Here is a 13,512-nt window from a genome sequence, read left to right as displayed (position 1 = left end):
GAACAAAACATTTGCAAGGGGGAAACACATATAACTTAGAAACCCTAACTACAGCTCTGATTTAATACAGGCCAATGTCAGGAGATCGTGCAGATCTTTACGGCTAAATACCTATTCCCATACCGGCGTTGAACCCGGGGCCACCTGGGTGAAAACCAGGAATCCTAACCGCTAGCCCATATGGGACTGACTACATATTAATAACAGGGATTCATGAATAAATTCATAGTCTGGCTGGAAACCGGCCTTCTCTGAACGTGAATGAAGACGCTTCTTAAGTAAGGTATATCTTAACGCTTTTGAGTGTTCTTTAGGTTTTATCTGCTTAACTATACCGGAAGGGGGCACGGAGCAGAGCAGAGCGGCGTTAGGAGGAATCCTCCTCCGTGTTCAGCTCCATTTTGAACTGGCGGTAAAAAACTTAACGTCGAACTTTATGACAAATAGAAATGTTGACGGGTTGATTTCTGTTAATAACAAACACAACTATAGTCAATAGAAAAAGAAAACATATATATGAAAAGCCGTCTTGGTTCATCTTTCCACTGTTCCTACAATCACCACTCTGGTCTGGTTGGAAACTAAAGGATCTAAACTAAAAGGATGTTCCTCTTTAACTAAAAGGTCTATCTCGGTAGGGATCCATCCCATAATGTTGTCACACACTTAGAATAATAATCTTAGTCTGTCAGCAGCAACAACACAACCTGTAGTGGACGCTGACTTTACCTTTAAATTAGGAGTTTAAACAGAGACACAACAGGAAGAATAAATCCATCAAATCAAGTCCCCAATAATCAGCATGTGGCCTTGTTTTATTTCAGGTAGTCAGCATGGAGCTGTTCCACATTCCCAGACATTTAAAACAAGTCAATCATTGGCGTTATTCTACGAGTCAGATGAATTAATCAGCTGTTTGCTATTTGAGCTGCTCTGTTTCCTGCTGCTCCGTCATTCTTTAGTGTCCTCTGGAAACAGGTTGCTGTCCTTTATGTTTCTTTTGGATGACATCATCAGTGTCTTTGCTTTAGTCTGAAGAAACTCCAACAGATTTAAAACCACATGCAGTCACAGAAAATACAAACAGGGAATAGAAATGTTAGACAAAGAATATGAAAAGAAAAGTCCCCAAAGTAGGAAAATATAAAGTTAATCTACCAAACAACAATAACTGGAGAGCATCCAATAAACAAGGCCGACTCCAGTATGTCGGAAATGAAGAGAGGAATGTTTTGACATATTAAAGATTCATTTTATTTTTATTTAACCTTTATTTAACCAGGAACAATCCCATTGAGCTACAGTAACTCTTCTTCCAGGGAGTCCTGCCAAGACAGGCGGCAATAAGTTCATAATACATAAAAGACAGGACAATGGTTCCATACTACACCACAAATCTCTATAGATACTACAACACAAACAAGACATTACACTTAACTTAATAAACCCGCGAACACTAATAATGACCAAAAAACTAACTTTTAACAATATTTGGAGATGATATACAAATCTTGAGTGTTTTTTGTACCCAATAATCAACAGTGGTGGTTAACCTGCAACATGGGCTTTAAAGATCTAAATAGATTTTCTCACCTCAGAGTCATCTGGAGCACGTAACGATTAGCTTCTGTCCCTCTGAACCCTGAGTGACGATCACTCTGCAGTGAATGAGATGCAGTTCCCCCCTCAATCTAACCAAGACTGTACTTTCAGGGAACATTTCTAGAGTTTCTGACTTGGGGAATGTGTTTCGAAAGTGTTTGGTCTCGCTGACCACGATGATGACTTGTGATATTCCTTTCTGAGCGTGAAGCTGACACAGAGTAATGATTCACTACATATGCTCTCTGTCATTGATGATCGTTCTTTGCTTCTTTATGGAGTATTGAGGAAGGGAATAGTTCAGAGTGGTAGTAGCAGATATATGAAAAACTTGCATGTATGAAGGTAATAAAACATGCAAAATTATAGTCAGTCTTGAAGTATGTTTTGTCCATGGTGGACAGGTTACTTTAACGGGTTAACACCTACTTTCTTGACATTGTAATACTTTATGGCCAGTGTAGAAATGTAAACTGAGTTAAGCCATAATTCTCTTGATTTCTACCTTGCATTCCTACTTTGACATGTCAAAAAGGTGCGTTGTTTGAAAGCCCATCTCTACACATCCATGTTCCACTCCCACAGGTGTTTCCACTTGACTAATCAGACTGTGTGGCTTTTACAGGCTCAGCTTGATTGACATGTATTAAAGGGGTGGAACGGTACACTGAAGTCCCGGTGGACGGGATGGCATGTTGTAACGAGGTTTGCGTACATACAGCAAATACTTGAAGCCAGGTTACTCTACGAGTGGATACGGGGCGTTGAAGGTGATGTGGAAATCCTGATTGATTCAGTGATTTTTTGGCCCTATTTGTATTTGGATCTAAAGGCTGGTTAAGCACTGTAGGGAGGAGACGTTGGACAGTTTTTTGTCTTGTTCCAGTGATTGGCATGTCTGGGTGATGGCGTTGGATATGTGTTAGCATGTTGGATGTATTTCCACTCACATACCAACAACGCCGGCCCACAGTCCTCGTTTTATCCACCACTTTCTCACCTGTACTACTGGAACTGACTGGGAAACCAAAGTTTCCCCGTGGGTCGCCACCACTCGCCGTAGGAGAGGCTGCTCTTCCTTAGTGCTGCTGGCTCTGACTCATATGAAGGGAAATATGGGGCCGAAGGTGAGAGTTTGTAGAACAAAAAAATCTGAACTTACATGTTTACATTTGCACTTGTAAAAATAAAATTTACACTTGCAAAAATATTCACACACGTGTGATCTTAATTTGATGTCACACAATGAAAAAAACACGAGAGCTTGTAAAAAAAAGAAAAAATCGGATTTTTTTTTTTTATTTGCACTTGTAGAAATTATTCACACACCGGTATTCTGAATGTTAAGTCACAGAAAAAATATTCACAAATGTGTAGATTGATATTTCCATGAACAGAATGACAGCTGCAAGCGTGTAGTGTAACATTTACTCATGTACTTTTTTTTACTCTGGTTCATTTTCAATCACAACCACAACTCAGTGATGACAACCTCTCAAAGTAATTTGTACCTGTGGACTGAGTCTGTGGAGCTCTGAGCCAACAGGACGGGGAGGGGGAGGGGGGGGGGGAATCAGGGTTCTATCACCAGATGAGAGACACCTCTGTCGGCTTATTCATGTAGCATGGAAGCTAACGTTAGCTAACTAGCCAACGCCTGGCCAACTCACAATCACACTGAAAATTGTTCTTGAAAAAATGCTGTAAACAGTAAAAAAAAAACTAAAAATAACACAGTAATATATTTCTTGTCCTGCCAATGCACCACCTGTCTGTACTTTGTATATCACATTGCACTTTTTTGATTGGACAAAACTGCATTTCCTTGTCTTTGTACTTGTACTCTGCACAATGACAATAAAGTTGAATCTAATCTAATAAAAAAAAAAAAGATGATGTCTTTGCACAAGAGCAGTACACACAAGTATGCGCCGTTTGGGACGGCATTTTCTCTAACTCCAGTAACTGTGTGCTTAGCAACTTCCTATAATTTAACCCTCTGAGACCTAAGGTCATTTCATAGCTCATTGTCCGTCTGCTTCTATTTTCTATAAAAGCTTGTAAAACATCTACCCGGGTGTCTACAGTCAAGATATCAACATCATTCTTTTCAGAACAAACTGGGCTATTAGAATATTTGTGCTGCACTGAGGTCACTTGAATGTTAAAAACGGTTGTAGGATAGGGTGACCAGACGTCCCCGGTTTCCGGGGATCTGTCCCCGAAAATGTCCCGGTTTCCACTGTGACTGACAGACCCGAAATTGGAATGAAAGAAAGAAAACACCGACCAAACTTAGCCGATAGTCGCTCAAGACAAGTTCAGAGATGTTTTAGAAAGCTTTATTTTACGATGCTAAAATCACTGATTGTTTACATGGAGTCTGGTGGGTTTAGCCAACGCAATTTCGCGGACTTTTGTGTTTTAAAAAAGGATCTTAATCTTTTACAGAAAGGTCGACCTCCTTAGAAATCCTTTCCATAGTGTTGTCTGTTGGGGGAAACAGCTCTAGGTCTAGTGTCCCTGTTTAAAGTTTTACAAAAATAAAAACATGACGTGTTTTGGAGGGTATTGCTTCTGAGCTGAAAATGTCCCCGGATTTTGTCTGAGAAATCTGGTCACCTTATTGTAGGACCTTAAAGGGAACATGAATCTTCCAGATATGTATTGATATCACACACAGAGCAGTACGAGCTGAGCCAGTCTCCTCTAAAACACTTCTCATAAGTCCTGGGAGTCACACTGGGAAGAAATAAACATTAGAACTTATACAACTATGCATTTATTTTTAGCTTAATTTACCCAACAGAACAGCTTCGGAGTCATTGGAATGAGTTGAATCGTGGTCGTCTCGCTCCCCCCTAGCGCCTGTGAGCTGAAACCCCATTGCAACTTTCAGTCAGCGAGTCTGTTGGACAGGGGCCTCCTCCAGATGTTCCCAATTTACCTGTACTACCCGTTAGGGCTTACCAGGTCTGTCCAGAGTCCTCCCCCACCCCTGACCTCACCCACCAGATGGTGATCAGTTGACCGCTCCGCCCCTCTCTTCACCTGAGTGTCCAAAACATACGGCCTCAGATCACAACAATTATAAAAATCAATCATTGCTCTAGGGTGCTCTGGTACCACATACACTTATGAGCACCCTGTGTTTGAACATGGTGTTTGTTATGGACAATCCATGACTAGCACAGAAGTCTAACAACAGACAACCACTCAGGTTCCGATCAGGGAGGCCGTTCCTCCCAATCACGCCTCTCCAAGTATCTCCATCATTGCCCACGTGTGCGTTGAAGTCCCCCAGCAGAACTATGGAGTCCCCTACTGGAGCCCCATAGAGGACTCTATTCAAGGTCTCCAAGTAGGCCAAATACCCCAACTCTTGTTTGGTGCATATGCACAAACATGTGGAAAAAATAATGTTCCTTAATAAAAATCGATGAGTGGTCCCTGTCCCACATACCCCCGGCCATAGTTACACAAGCACATCCTCTGTTTTCCCCAAGCACTCTTTACCTAATACCCAATAATACATTACACAATCTTTATTTTAAAAAGAATGCTATCCCATTGTTAGTACACGTGAGTGTCACTAGTCTAAAGCCTCCTGTCCACTATCTTGTCGGGATCATTTGGATGCAGCCTTGGCCCTTCACCAGGCGAGGTCCCTGTTACTGAAGCTTCTAGTAATGAACCCATTTTCAAACCAATTCCTCTGAGTGGTTCAGTGCTTCACCAAAGCTTCATTTGCCCTTCACTATCAGCACTAGTTTCTTGACTTTGTAATGCCTTATTTCTACTGTAAAAATCTAAATTGAGTTGAGCCATAATTCATTTTTATTTATACCTTTGCTTTTCCTACTGACATTTCAAAATGTCAAAAGGTGCATTGTTTGAAAGCCCATCTCTACACATGCATGTTCCACTCCCACAGGTGGTTTCACACGTGCTAGTTGTCCCTTAAATTCACAGTTTATTTTTGTAATTTATTGGTGTTTTTCTGTATTTAAAAAAAAACAACAGAAAATTCTGTAAAGTTAACATGAAAATGTATGTAAATGTACAGATCTGCTTTAGAGTGTATCAAGTCCTGACCATTCCCTGACAGGGAATCGAACCCGGGCCGCAGCGGTGAGAGCGCCAAATCCTAGCCACTAGACCATCAGGGAGTCATATATTCCAAATTTATCTTTGTAGATGTGAGTTTCTTTTCACTTACTGGAATAACTCATTGTTTTAGGCAAGGAATGGCTCCTGGCTAGATCTTCAGAAGGCAGGACATGACAGATTACACATCTGTCACATAGTCAGTTTGTAGTCTTAAATACCAAGTCTCTTGCTGTTCCTTGACTAGTTGCCCCCCCTGCTTTGCATCGCTCCAGGTATGTAGAAAGCAATCTGTTATGCACCTTTGCATTGCACTAAAATGTTAAAATTTGGACCTGAATCTAAATAACATTACTTACTTGACATTCACAGACATTGTTTTTTTGGAAAAAAATGTTGGTTAGGGGTTTAGTTACTGTTTGAAAAATGAAAAGAATTGTTATTGAAATGGAGGCAGATTAAGTGTTTATGATCAATAATGTCAACAGGATACATCCGCTGTCGGGGGTTTGATTTAAAGGGAATGGAACTCTTTAAAAGTGTTGGGGTTCTGGCGTTAAACTAATGAGGAAGAATTTGACAAATCTAAATCAACGAAAACAAGTCCAGGAACTTACTTTTTCAAATGTTGCACCTGTATCTGTCAAGTCCTGACCGGGAACTGAACCCGGGCAGCGGCAGTGAGAGCTCCAAATCCTAGCCACTAGACCATCAGTGAGTCACATCCGTCAAAATTTATTTTTGTAGATGTGATTTTTCTTTGTGTGTAATTTAGCATCTTCCTCCCTCTTCCCCTTTTTCCTCTTCTCTCCCCCCCCCTTACAGACTATTGTTCCCCAGCTTTGACGCAATGGATAATGTGTCTGATTACAGATCAGAAGATTCTAGGTCTGGTTCCTGGCTAGCTCGTAGTGCTCTTTAGCGACTAAATCTCTTGTTTGTCATTTCCAACTTTAGCCTACAGGACAAACTCGACAAAGAAAATGTACATGTATAAAGAGCCAAATGATGAGTAATTATCGTTTCAACATGTGTGTAAATTCATCTAAGCCTCTAAGTGTCAGTCAACTACAGCAATAATCAAGCTCTTGCTGTTGTTTTTCTGTTTTTGCTTGCTAATCATCTTTCCTTGAAAAAAAAATGGTCCCTGAAGGACAGAATCAGCAGTGCCAGATAAACCATCCATGAAATGTTCATTTGTAAGTCAACAATCAGGGAAAGCGGGAAAATATCAGTAGAGTTGATATTCAGAGTCCCACTATGCTTTCACAATAACAAGGCCCTACTGGTTCCAAGTGGCCGTGATCGTATAGTGGTTAGTACTCTGCGTTGTGGCTGCAGCAACCTCATTTCGAATCCGGGTCATGGCAGCTTTGTAATGCCTCCAAGTTGTTCCATCCTCTGCTTCATTTTACATTGATAGAAACTGGACAGCTTAGGCTAAAGGTCCTGCAGGTGGCCCCACATGTTGGACTACAACAAAGATTTGACTGGCTTTCTGTACACTTGCCAACAAAGTTCAACACTGTCTGCATAGAATGGTGTGAGAAGCCAGGTACTCCCAATGCTCTCTGAACGTAGGGCTAGTGGGGCAATGGGTAATGCGTCTGACTACAGATCACAAGATGTTAGGGTTGACTCCTGGATAGTTTGTTCTGTTCTTTAGCTATTAAATTACTTGATCCTCATTTCCAAGTTTACTCCTGTAAAAACTGTCTATCACATTAAATCAAATACACAGTAAAAAGCCAAATGATGCGTAAATAGCTTTTCAACATGTGCTAAAACAGCTCTAAATTCTTCAATTTAACTGAAACACAGCTATCATCAAGCTTCTCTGTTGTTTTTTTAGAATCAGCAGTACTAGATAAACTATCCCTGGAATAGTCAGTTGTTACACATCAATTAGTGGAACCTAGAAATAGCAACATATTTGTGGATCCGATTTCCAACTATGCTATCACAACAACGCGGTGATTTTAATACCAAATGGTTGTGATCTTATAGTGCTTGGTACTCTGCGTTGTGGTGGCTGCAGCAACCTCGGTAGGAATCTGTTGTTTCTTTGAATTACTACATCTGCTTTACTTTACATTGATAGAAACTAGACAGCTTATCCTAAAAGTCCTGCAAGAATCCCCAAATTTTGGACTGTAACAAACGGTTAACTGGCCTTCTATACACTTGCCAACAAAGATCAACCCTGTTTGCATACGATGGTGTGAGAACGTAGCTATTGCTAATGCTAAACGTAAGGCTAGTGGCGCAATGGATAACGCGTCTGATTAGTTAGATTAGTTTGAATCCTGGCTAGCTCATACTGTCAACCGTTGATATTTCAGAGTTCCCACTATGCTTTCACAACAACAAGGCCCTCTGCTACCAAGTGGCCGTGATCTTCTAGTGCAGGGGTGGCGAACCTGCGGCTCGTGAGCTGCATGCTGCTCTTTGCCTGCTCCTGTGAGGCTCTTGCCTTACTGCGTGGCTGGGTTAAAAAAATAAATGAAAAAACTTAATATTACATATTTATAAACACATATACTGTGTATATAAGACCCTTTTGCGTTTGGTATCGCGTCGGTCTGTAACATTATAGGACATCGAACAATTTTCAGTCCGATTGTGATTGTACCTATTGGCTAGTTAGCTAACGGTAGCATCCATGCTACATAAATAAGCCAGACAGAGTTCCAGAGTTCCAAATGCTCCAGTCCTTTCTTTGCATTAATACTGGTTCTTAACATGCTTCCACTGGCTCAGATTATGGAAAACAACAAAATAAGTTACCATAGTTATACGGACAACACACAAATTTGCATAACCCTATCGCCGGGGGACTATAGTCCAATACATAAACTGACTGAGTGCATCGAACAAATTAACGACTGGATGTGCCAGAACTTTCTGAAATTAAATGAAGGAAAAACTGAGGTGGTTGTTTTTGGAGCAAAAGAGGAACGATTAAAAGTCTGCACTCAGCTTCAAACAACAATGTTAAGAACAACAGACAAAGCCAGAAATCTTGGTGTAGTCATGGACTCAGACCTGAATTTTAACAGCCACATTAAGACAATTACAAAGTCAGCCTACTATCACCTTAAGAATATCAAGGGTTAAAGGACTTATGTGTCAACAGGATTTGGAAAAACTGGTCCATGCTTTCATCTTCAGTAGACTTGACTACTGTAACGGTGTCTTTACAGCTCTCTCTAAAAAATCTATCAGACAGCTGCAGCTGATTCAGAACGCTGAAGGCTGAAGACCTTTCTTTTTGATGTTGCCTTTCTTTAAATGGTTGTTATTTCTTTAATGTTTGATTTTGTATACTGCACTGTAACTTTTATTCTTGTGTTTTATCTTTTTATTTTTTAACTCTTTTTTAACTCTTTTTGTGTAAAGCACTTTGAATTGCCCTATGGCTGAAAGGTGCAATACAAATAAAGCTTCCTTGCCTTGCCTTGAATAGGTTATCACTATTAGTGGAAATCGGTATTTCTCTGCTTTTTAGGTGCCGTGGCGAGTGGTTAAGGCGAATGACTTGAAATCCATTGGGGACTCCCTCGCAAGTTTGAATCCTGCCGACAAAGAAAGCCATCCTTTAATGGTGGTCACAATCCTTCTATGGCAGATGTACCTTCATGGACAATATTGTAATACCTCATAGGTACTGGAAGCCACTGTTGCATCTCTGAGCATTTATTTTCAGTCTCAATGACCAGATGTGTTGCAAGATTTGCAGTGAACGTTATATTGTCCAGCAATGTTGGTATAGTGGTGAGCATAGCTGCCTTCCAAGCAGTTGATATGGCTTTGATTCAAAGCAGGTATTATGGTAGACTCTTTTAAAAGAGCTGCAAAAGGTATTAATTTGTACTGTAGTATATTATTGTTTTATGCTCCAGTATTTAGGTGGAACCATTTCATTTCAGAAACTGATGCCTTGTTAAACATCAACAGACAGGAAATAGATACAAAGCATAGCAATTAGCAGAGGATGGTTTCGATTCATCGACCTCTGGGGTATGGGCCCAGCACGCTTCCGCTGCGACACTCTGCTCTGGAATTGCTGCCAGGTCTGTGATTGACACTTTGATGGAAGGTGGCAACCAAGGTTCCAACCGCTCACGGGTTGGAAAGTTAAGCATTTGGTAGACCTTGCAACTATCTTTTATGTGAGCTTCCTGATTACTCACACATTGATTGTTCACATGTAACACTTGTGATTTTCTGTTTTTTTTTAAAACAGGGCATTGTGAGTACAGATATAAACATCAGTAAGGAGTCTACCAAGTAGCCTCGTATCATTTTAGTTTGGACACCAAGTGAGGCTTACCACGATGGTTTGGACTGGGTCGACTAGGGTTTCCGGCTGCTCTTGTAATTGTCAGCACAAACATATGGGCGTTCATGGAGACATGGAAGAAAGTCACTAGGGTGGCAATTTGCTTGACAATGGCAATACATTGCACGAGATGTTAATGGAATCTTATTGACCTTGTAGCCCAATGTGCAATACAGGCTAAATCCCATGGTGGGAATAAAGATCCACCAATGTTTCTGTCCACAATGTCCACCTGAATCAAGAAATGTCCCTGCAAATGGGAAATAGACTGACAATTGGGTCAACATTGTGCAATTATCTTCAAAATGTCCAACTGAGTCCACAAGTATACCTGCCAGATGGGAAATAAACTGATAACTGTCTTCATGGTCTAAACGTGTCAAATATTGCTGTACAATGCCCACAGTGTCCGTTTTGGTTCCTGATCCATGCTATTACCCCTAAAGATCACAACTAGGCCAAGGGCAATGGACTTGGTGAAAGGTTCTCTGCAGAAGTTTTGTCTCTCATCCAAGAGACTTCTTAGTTGTTTTTTTTTTTACACAGAAAGGGTTGGACGCAGTGCCTACTCCCCCAACCATATCTGACAATTAGTAGCTGTGGGGAAAGGGGGGTTTCAAAGCTAATAGGACCATTCAACAAGCAATTCTGATGCACTATACTTGCCCATTCAGGATGAGCACTGTATACTCTGACTGCAGCAACACAAGTTCAAATTTCAGTGATACCTAATTTTATGGTGATTACGAGACTGAATGCAAAGTGATCTGTTTAATGTGTAGCAGGGGGATTGAGTGGACATGATGATGGGATGCAAACAGAGGTAATCTCTGCAACAACAAGGTGCTGGGATTTGAACCCAGAATCTCTGGTACTAAACAGGCACTTAACCCACCTAAGCCACAGCACTCCATTAGCAGGTGTAATGTTAATTCTCAATTTCTCTTTTACCTTGAATAAGCTAAACATGCAGTGTACTGATTGGCAGTATTGGGAGTGAGTAAAACGTGTTACAAAAGTAACGCAAATAAAGTAATGTATTCCTTTTTGCTTTAACACAGTAATATAACTCTTTACTAATTACATTTCAGTAATATATTAACTTGTTAAACAACAAGAAACACAAACATTAAAGTGGAGCCAGTGAAGCTCGGTCCACCAGGTGGACCAGTCACCATTTGAACCAGACTGGGGAGGACGCTTCAGAGCCCAGCACGAATCGGGGAGCAACAGCTACGTCCGCAACAGTGCCTTCTGACGTCCACTGTTCCTTCCAATGGAGCTCTTCCAGATCATGAGAGAAGCTATAGAGGATGTGCTGCAATACAAAATGAGAAAGTGGTGACCAGGTCTAGATGCTCCTGGGGACCCTAGGGAGGTGGTCCAGGCACGTCCAGCTGGGAGTAGGTCTCGGGGAGGATCCCGGACTAGGTGGAGGGAATATATCTCTAAACTGGCCTGGGAACGCACCAAGGATCCCCAGTGCTCAGAAAAGGGAGTTCGGGGTCCCTGCTGGAGCTGCTTGACAAAGATGGAGATGGTTGGAACCCTGTTCACTAGCTCATTGGAATCTTGCATGACACATAAACCTGTAGGAGGCGCTGTAGCTTAGTGGTTAAAACACCTGTCTTGTAAACAAGAGATCCTGGGTCCAAATTCAGTGCCTTATTATCAGTCAATATTTATGTATCAGCACTAGAAAGAGTGTATATATATTTTTTTTTTGTGGTGTTCTTGCTATAGTGCCTAACAAGCATTATTTAATTTTGCCAGTTGTGGCCTGTTGATGGGCAATAAGGGAAATGGATTGGACCCATTTTATAATGCTTGTTTTGTTGGGGCTGAACATGGCCCAAGTGTACACCAGGACCCTGTGACTCACTGTCGGGTGGGGTTTTGGTGCATGTGATGCTGACTGAGGTCAGAGGTGAAATAAAAAAGGAACTTTGGCACTGACTGCCTGATTTAACGTCTTCAGTATACATCACTGAATTCTTATTTATTTATTATTATTTATTATTTATTTGGATTTCAAGTCCAATCACAGCTGTAAAATATGTTCTGTTTTACAGCAGTGGGTTCTCTGCTGAGGCCTGACAGACTCCATTACAGTTGGTACCATCAATCAGACAAAAAAGAGCCTATTTCACAAGTACCTTGTGCAGTTCTGAATGACTGATGGGGATTCCTAAGCATTTCCGCCCATGTGTACAGACAAGATTATCAGCAACATCGCCACGTCAGAAAAGTTTCTGGTGTGCAAAGACCAAGAAAATGCCACGCTCACGCACACAGGAGGCCTTACCCCTGACTTCCACCAGCGCCAGATCACTCCGCTTCGTGTCTGCTCCGTGATCCGCAGTCCATCAACACCCACCAGATGACACACACACACACACACAACTAGGGCTGCACGATCTTGACAAATGTGATATTGCAATATTGATTATGAATACTGCAATATCAATATGAATTCTGATATTTTTAAACATATGTAAATCACAAAATAGATTAAAACAAAGTACACAAGTTTTCTTACAACAAAAAAGGTTTGTTTCTACTGACAGTCTGCCGTTGGGCCACAAGGTCTACTTACTAATGAATATAGACATGCACTTCTTTTTGATTAATGCATATACACATCAACTTTCTTTTTGATTAATGTCAACTTTCTTTAAGCTGCAGTTCTGGAATGTTAAATTGCAGTTCTAGAAAATAGGTTGAAATTTTAGAATTTGAACATGCATTGTCACCAGACTTTAGTTTGATCTGAGGAAACAGGAGTTCAGCACAGGCCACGATCGCGTAGAATGCAGGCACATTTAGTCTGGTAAATTTCAGGGATTTTTACACTGGGATGGAAGTGCTAATCTTGCGATTGACATTCGATCTGCCCCAATACAGCAACCTGATACTGTGCAGAACTCAGGCATTCGCACTCTCTAAAAAACCATCACCCAACGTAGGGCTCAAACCCACGACCTGAAATTAAAAGTGTCATGCTCTACCGACTGAGCTAGCCAGGCACTTCCAAGTTTTGAGTTGCGGTCCAAATATTTCACTCAAAAGTTCTGAAATGTTACAGTTCTAGATTGTTAGGTTGAAGTTCTAGAATGTTAAGCTGCCATTCTACATGTTAGCTTTAAATTCCAGAATGTTAAAGCCAGTTCTAGAATGTTAGGTTGAAGTTCTAGAAGGTAAAGATGCAGTTCTAGAAAGTTAAGCTTTCATTCTAGAAATTTGAGTTGCAATTCCAGAACAATAGGTTGAGTTTTAGAATTTGTATAAGTTGCATTCCCAAAAGGTTGCTCATAGTCCTAAAATGTTACATTGGTTTTAGAGAATGGTAAGCTGCAGTTCTGGAATGTTAAGTTGCAGTTGTTAGACCAAAGATTGTAGTTCTAGAATCATAGTTCATGAATTCTAGAGTCATGGTCCTAAAATGTTACTTACATTCAACA

At 40.9% G+C, this 13,512-nt stretch overlaps 1 non-coding gene across 1 annotated transcript; it reads left to right on the top strand.

Annotated features, from left to right (window-relative positions):
- The first annotated feature begins 1,697 nt into the window (after positions 1-1,697).
- Positions 1,698-1,912, top strand: LOC116681949 (small nucleolar RNA U3). The gene has a single exon (XR_004330162.1). It is a non-coding gene; the product is annotated as a small nucleolar RNA U3 (small nucleolar RNA).
- The last annotated feature ends 11,600 nt before the right edge of the window (positions 1,913-13,512 follow it).

The sequence above is a fragment of the Etheostoma spectabile genome, unplaced genomic scaffold, assembly GCF_008692095.1.
Source record: "Etheostoma spectabile isolate EspeVRDwgs_2016 unplaced genomic scaffold, UIUC_Espe_1.0 scaffold00018773, whole genome shotgun sequence".
NCBI lineage: Eukaryota > Metazoa > Chordata > Actinopteri > Perciformes > Percidae > Etheostoma > Etheostoma spectabile.
Note: the sequence above shows the minus strand (reverse complement) of the source record. Positions and strands in the feature narration are given on the sequence as shown.